Source organism: Piliocolobus tephrosceles, chromosome 5, assembly GCF_002776525.5.
Source record: "Piliocolobus tephrosceles isolate RC106 chromosome 5, ASM277652v3, whole genome shotgun sequence".
NCBI lineage: Eukaryota > Metazoa > Chordata > Mammalia > Primates > Cercopithecidae > Piliocolobus > Piliocolobus tephrosceles.
This window is the reverse complement of record NC_045438.1, coordinates 87,103,709-87,111,174: the sequence shown is the minus strand read 5'-3', so window position 1 is coordinate 87,111,174 and position 7,466 is coordinate 87,103,709. Positions and strand designations below refer to the sequence as shown.

At 41.6% G+C, this 7,466-nt stretch overlaps 2 pseudogenes; both read left to right on the top strand.

Moving 5' to 3' along the window:
• The first annotated feature begins 2,310 nt into the window (after positions 1-2,310).
• On the top strand, positions 2,311-3,711 carry LOC111538093 (annotated as a pseudogene).
• Positions 3,712-3,743: 32 nt separating this feature from the next.
• Positions 3,744-5,014, top strand: LOC113224875 (annotated as a pseudogene).
• The last annotated feature ends 2,452 nt before the right edge of the window (positions 5,015-7,466 follow it).

The following is a 7,466-nucleotide window of genomic DNA, read 5'->3' as shown; positions in this document are numbered from 1 at the left end:
ATATAGCAATATAGGAATGGAAAAAGATAAAGAAAGGCAACTAAAGAGATATGACAAATGAAAGCAATATATGGTTCCAGTTTCCATATTGTACTTGTGGGGGCAGGGGGGAATGTTGTAAAGGACACTGTCGGGAGAATTGGCAGAACTAGTATATGGGTTGTATGTTAAAGTGTTATGTCGATATTGAATGTCCCAATGTCCCAAAGCTGATAATTTGCTGCACTGTGAATATATATGAGAATATTCTTGCTCTTAGGAAATATACACTGAAATATCAACAGGTAAAGGGGCATGATGTATACAACAATTCTCAAATGGTTCCAAAACTACATAAAATATGTGTGTGTGTCTGTGTGTGTCTGTGTGTGTGTGTGTGTGTGTGTGTGTGTGTGTGGAGAGAGAAAGAGACAGAGAGATAAAATAAATGTGACAAAATGTTTAAAATTGGCAAATCTTGCCAAAGGTTATTTGGGGGTTCTTTATACTATTCTTGCAAGTTTTTCTGGTAACTTTGAAATTATTTCAAACTAACAAAATAAACAAAATTCTATCTTTTCTCCTACTGAACTCAGATGCTGCTTGTATCACATTCTCCATACCCATATTCTGTCCCATTCTCTGTGAGCAAACACTACACTACTTTAATTATAGCAACTTTATAATATGTTTTGAATATTTTAACTAAGTTTTAAACAATATCTGAAAGAATGTATCCTTCTCATTGTTCTTCTTTTTCAGGGTTTTCCTGTATATTCTTCCTTCTTTGTTCCTTTTTATAGAAACTTATGATATTGTCATTGGAATAATATTACATTTATAGATAAACTTACAATTGACAACTTTGTGATGTTTAGTCTTTCTATCCAAAGCTTGATATGCATTCCCATTTGATCAAGTCCACTTGTGTTTTTCAGGATGTTTTATAGTTTTTCTTTACTGCGTTTTGACACTTTGCTTATTTTGCCCTTATAAGTGCAATATTGTTTCTGTTATATCTTATAACAGGTTTCAATATACCATTTGAGTTCCCAAATAAAAAGTTTTTAAATCATTTTACAATTATTCTAAGGCAAATATTTTCTAGCCTGTTTTTTGGTATCTTATTATTGCTGGTTGTGTTGTGAAATTTTCAAAACAAAATATACTATCATTCACTTTAATTAATATTGCAAAGACAGGCTATGGTTAGTACATGGGGAGATAGAAATCCCTGAATTCCAAGAGTTAAACTGGTTGAAAGCAACACATGGCAAATGACCTCAGCAATCTGCAGAAGGCTTGTATCTCCATATCAAAAACCAAAGGAAGAGCACTGGAAAAAATAATTTAGTCTTAATGAAACGTTAACAAAATCTTTAATCTTGTTAGTGGCATCAGCGTACCTGAAGAAAGCATATGTGAACTAACTCTTTAATTACACGTTAAGAATTTGTCAAGGTTTGTTCAGTCCTGTAAAGGAGGAAAATAACTGAATTATTAAAAAAAAAAAAAAAAAAGGAAGTCTGAGGACTAAAGAAAAGCCCTCCAAACAAAACAAAATTCTTTATGTTTCTGTATCTCAAGTCTGTGCTTCCATACCTGCCAAGCAATTTTCGGGGAGTGAAAGCATTTGCCAACTTTCAGGTGTCCAGCCTCCCCCAGGGATATTTCTCACTGAAAACAAACCAATTCACCTGTGATGTACACATCAGTCTGTAGCGAGCCTGAGGGGAATAGAGTCATCAGGTCCGGATGACCTGAGTGCAAACCCAGCACTGCCAGCCCAGAGGCCTCCTCAGGTGCTGACTTCTGTCTCTCAAACTGAAGGCAAGCCATACTGGACACCTGAGGGAGATTAAAAACTATAGAATCAAGTGGGTGAAGGATATGAATAGACATAAGAAGTCAAAAGAAGACATTTATGTGGCCAATAAACATATGAAAGAAAGCTAATCATCACTAGTCATTAGAGAAATGCAAATCAAAACCACAGTGAGATACCATCTCATGCCAGTTAGAATGGCGATCATTTAAAAGTCAGGAAACAGATCCTGGAGAGGATGTGGAGAAATAGGAATGCTTCTACACTGCTGGTGGGAGTGTAAACTACTTCAGCCATTGTGGAAGACAGTGTGATGATTCCTCAAGGATCTAGAACCAGAAACACCATTTGACCCAGCCATCCCATTACTGGGTGTATACCCAAAGGATTGTAAATCATTCTAATATAAAGATACATGCACACGTATGTTTAGTGCAGCACTATTCACAATAGCAAAGACTTGGAACCAACACAAATGCCCATCAATGATAGACTGGATAAAGAAAATGTGGCAAGATCGAGGCTGCCTCCCCATCTCAGCTGGTGGGAGGGTGGGGGAGAGAGGTGGGGAGAGGAGAAGTCCGCGATGGAGGAAGAAGGAAGTGGTAGAGGAAGAAGGAAGCGGTGGTGCTGCTTACACAGCAGCTCAGGTGGTGCCCGGTTCCTGGAAGTGTCAGTGCAGCACAGTAGTTGGTGCGGATCGTGCAGAGCTCGTAGTTAAATTAAGGAAGAATAAAAGAGATGAACATCTCTTAAAGAGAAGGAATGTACCACATGAAGGTATCTGTGAAGACTCTGATATAGAGGGTGATTATAGAGTGCAAAATAACTCTCTAGAGGCTATTGTTCAAAATGCTTCAAGTGATAACCAACAAATTCAATTAAGTGCAGTTCAAGCTGCCAGGAAGCTTTTATTCAGTGATCGAAATCCACCAGTTGATGACTTTAAAAAATCTGGAATATTGGCCATTTTAGTCCATTGTCTTGAAAGAGATGACAATCTTTCTTCACAGTTTGAAGCTGCATGGGCTTTGACAAACATTGTATGTGGAACTTCTGAACAAACTCAAGCAGTAGCTCAGTCCAATGCTGTGCCACTTTTCCTGAGGCTTCTCCATTCACCCCATCAGAATGTCTGTGAGCAGTGTGGGCATTGGGAAATATCATAGGTGATGGGCCCCAGTGTAGAGATTATGTCATAAGTCCTGGAGTTGTGAAACCTTTACTTTCCTTCATAAGTCCGTCTATTCCTATAACATTCTTAAGAAATGTTACTTGGGTTATGGTCAACTTATGTCGCCACAAAGACCCACCACCACCAATGGCAACCATTCAGGAGATTCTTCCAGCCCTTTGTGTTTTAGTTCATCACACAGAGGTAAATATATTGGTAGATACAGTCTTGATCCTCTCTTACCTTACTGATGCTGATAATTAACAAATGCAGATGGTAATAGATTCTGGAATAGTTCCTCATTTGGCTTCCTCAGCCACCAGGAAGTTAAAGTTTAGACTGCTGCACTTCGAGCTGTGGGCAACATTGTTACTGGAACTGATAAACAAATACAAGTAGTTTTGAACTGTGATGCCCTTTCACACTTCCCAGCACTCCTGACACATCCCAACAAGAAAATTAATAAAGAAACAGTATGGTTCCTCTCTAAAATCACTGCAGGAAGTCACCAGCAGGTACAGGCAGTAATTGATGCCAATCTTGTACCAGTGATAATACACCTTTTGGAGAAGGGGATTTAGGCATTCAGAAAGAAGCTTCTTGGGCCATAAGTAACTTAAAAATTAGTGAAAGGAAATATTAAGTGGCTTACCTTATCCAGCAAAATGTTATCCCACCTTTTTGCAACTTGTTGACTGTAAAAGATGAAAAAGTGGTCATCCGCAAAGCCTGAGTCATGTCCTCTCACTCTCCTCCCCAGAAAGCATGAACTTCACCACTCGCTCCACCTTCTCCACCAACTACCGGTCCCTGGGACGCCTGGACAGTGAGCAGCATGGCCAGCATCTATGCATGCACCAGGGGCTCTGGTTCCCAGATCTCCCTGTCCCACTCTACCAGCTTCCAGGGCAGCATAGGGTCCAGGGATCTGTCTGCGGGGATGGCCGGGGGTCTGACAGGAATGGGAGGCATCCAGAAGGAGAAGGAGACCATGCAAAGCCTGAATGACCTCCTGGCCTCCTACCTAGACAGAGTGAGGAACCTGGAGATCAAGAATTGGTAACTGGAGAGCAAAATGCGGGAGCCCCTGGAGAAGAAGGGACTCCAGGTCAGAGACTGGAGCCATTACTTCAAGGCCATCGAGGAAGATCTGAGGGCTCAGATCTTCACAAATACTGTGGACAATGCCCACATAGTTCTACAGATTGACAATGCCCATCTTGCTGCTGATGACTTTACAGTCAAGTATGAGACAGAGCTGACCATGTGCCAGTCTGTGGAGAGCGACATCCATGAGCTCCACAAGGTCATTGATTACACCAATGTTACTCGGCTGCAGCTGGAGACAGAGATCGAGGGCTCAAGGAGGAGCTGCTCTTCATGAAGAAGAACCATGAAGAGGAAGAAAAAGCCTACAGGCCCAGATTACCAGCTCTAGGTTGACTGTGGAGGTAGATACCCCCAAATCTTAGGACCTCACCAAGATTATGGCAGACATCTGGGCCCAATATGACAAGCTGGCTCAGAAGAACCAAGAGGAGCTGGACAAGTACTGGTCTCAGCAGATTGAAGAGAGCACCACGGTGGTCACCACGCAGTTTGCCGAGGTTGGAGCTGCTGAGATGACACTCATGGAGCTGAGACATACAGTCCAGTCCTTGGAGATCGACCTGGGCTGCATGAGAAATCTAAAGGCCAGCTTGGGGAACAGCCTGAGGAAGATGGAGGCCCGCTACACCCTGCAGATGGAGCAACTCAGCGGGATCCTGCTGCACCTGGAGTCAGAGCTGGCATAGACCCAGGCAGAGGGATAGGGCCAGGCCAAGGAGTATGAGGCCCTGCTGAACATCAAGGTCAAGCTGGAGGCTGAGATCACCACCAACCACAGCCTGCTGGAAGATGGTGAGGATTTCAATCTTCGTGATGCCCTGGACAGCAGTAACTCCATGCAAACCATCCAAAAGACCACCACCCGCCAGATAGTGGATGACAAAGTGGTGTCTGAAAACAATGACACCAAAATTCTGAGACATTAAGCCAGCAGAAGCAGGGTACCCTTTGGGGAACAGGAAGCCAATGAAAAGTTCAGAGATCACACCTTATACAAAAATTAATTCCAGATGGATTAAAGACTTAAATGTTAGACCTAAAACCACAAAAACCCTAGAAGAAATCCTAGGCAATACCATTCAGGACATAGGCAAGGGCAAGGACTTCATGACTAAAACACCAAAACCAATGGCAACAAAAGCCAAAATTGACAAATGGGATCGAATTAAACTAAAGAGCTTCTGCACGGCAAAAGAAACGACCATCAGAGTGAACAGGCAACCTACAGAATGCGAGAAAATTTTTGCAATCTACCTATCTGACAAAGGGCTAATATCCACAATTGACAAGGAACTCAAACAAATTTGTAAGAAAAAACAAACAACCCCATCAAAAAGTGGGCAAAGGATATGAACAGACACTTCTCAAAAGAAGACATTTATGCAGCCAACAGACACATGAAAAAAATGCTCATCATCACTGGTCATCAGAGAAATGCAAATCAAAACCACAATGAGATACCATCTCATGCCAATTAGAATGGCGATCATTAAAAAGTCAGGAAACAACAGGTGCTGGAGAGGATGTGGAGAAATAGGAACACTTTTACACTGTTAGTGGGAGTGTAAATTAGTTCAGTCATTGTGGAAGACAGTGTGGCGATTCCTCAAAGATCTAGAACTAGAAATACCATATCCCATTACTGGGTATATACCCAAAGGATTATAAATCATGCTACTATAAAGACACATGCACACGTGTGTTTATTGCAGCACTATTCACAATAGCAAAGACTTGGAACCAACCCAAATGCCCATCAATGATAAACTAGATTAAGAAAATGTGGCACATATACACCATGGAATACTATGCAGCTATAAAAAAGAATGAGGTCATGAAGCTGGAAACCATCCTCAGCAAACTATCACAAAGACAGAAAACCAAACACCACATGTTCTCACTCATAGGTGGGAACTGAACAATGAGAACACTTGGACACAGGGTGGGGAACATCACACACTGGGGCCTGTCAGGGTGTTGGGTGCTGGGGGAAGGATAGCATTAGGAGAAATACCTAATGTAAATGACAAGTTGATGGGTGCAGCAAACCAACATGGCACATGTATACCTATGTATCAAACCTGCACGTTGTGCACATGTACCCTAGAACTTAAAGTATAATAATAATAAAAGAAAATAATAAAAAAACAAACAAACAAAAAACAACAAAAAAAGAACAATGTCTGGATTTTCTTCAGCTGACTTGGGGCAAAGACAAGTGGAAGAACCTGTTTCAGATGAAACCAAGAGTTGTGTTTATACAATTTTACCCTGAATGACCGACTCAATTGGAATGTGCCAAATCATCTTTGTGTGAGGCTGGACCCTGGTGAATATCATACTGTTTCTTCCCCAAGTTGCCCACCTGTTAGTGGAGGTGAAATCAAGTTTAATAAAATATAAAGCAATGTTGACGGAGAGAAAGCAGACATCACAAACACAACTGTAGTTAGAGTTAGTACTTTGGTGGTGGTGGCTTGCTTTTATGGAACATGTGTGCTTTTGTTTCTGTTTTTTTTTTCTTTAAATATATTTTTTCTCTTCAGTGAAAGGAAGGACAACATTCTTTTTCTGACCTAATGTGATGCTGTTTGAGGATAACATTTTGTCCCTTTGGTCAGAACTCTTGTAGCGTGCCTCCAGAGGAGGTCGTAAAGTCCTTTACTTAGCCTTACTACTAAGGTTGGTAGTCAGGAATGTCACTTTGTTGTCTATTAGATGGGGTAGAGAATGAGGATATGTGACTCTCATTGATCAGGTTAGGTATATTGATACTTCAGGTGCCAATCAGAGGTCAAACTTGTGTTATTACAACCCAGTATCTACCAAAATCACAGGCGAAATGCTGATACATTAAAGATAAAGTCATTGCTTTGTTTTATGTTGTTTGTTGTCAATATGTTAATATGAAAATGTGCAGTTGTCCAGGATTTCTAAGCTCTAGCCCTTCATTGAATTAGATGATGTTCAGGAGCCCCAGGAGGTCTGGACTCCAGTCAACTCCATGGCTGAATTGTGTGATTAGGATGTGTTTTCACATCTGTAAAGTGGGAATAGTGAAGCCTGCTAGGCTTACTTCACAGTGTAGTTGTGCATATCAGATATATGTGAAATATGAAGTTCTGGCCAGGCATGGTGGCTCATGCCTGTAATCCCAGCACTTTGGGAGGCCGAGGCAGGTGGATCACCTGAGGTCAGGAGTTTGAGACCAGCCAACACGGTGAAACTCCATCTCTACTAAAAAATACAAGAATTAGCTGTGCGCGATGGCAGGCACCTGTAATCCCAGCTACTTGGGAAGCTGAGGCAGGAGAATCACTTGGACCCAGGAGGTGGAGGTTGCAGTGAGCTGAGATTATGCTATTGCACTCCAGCCTG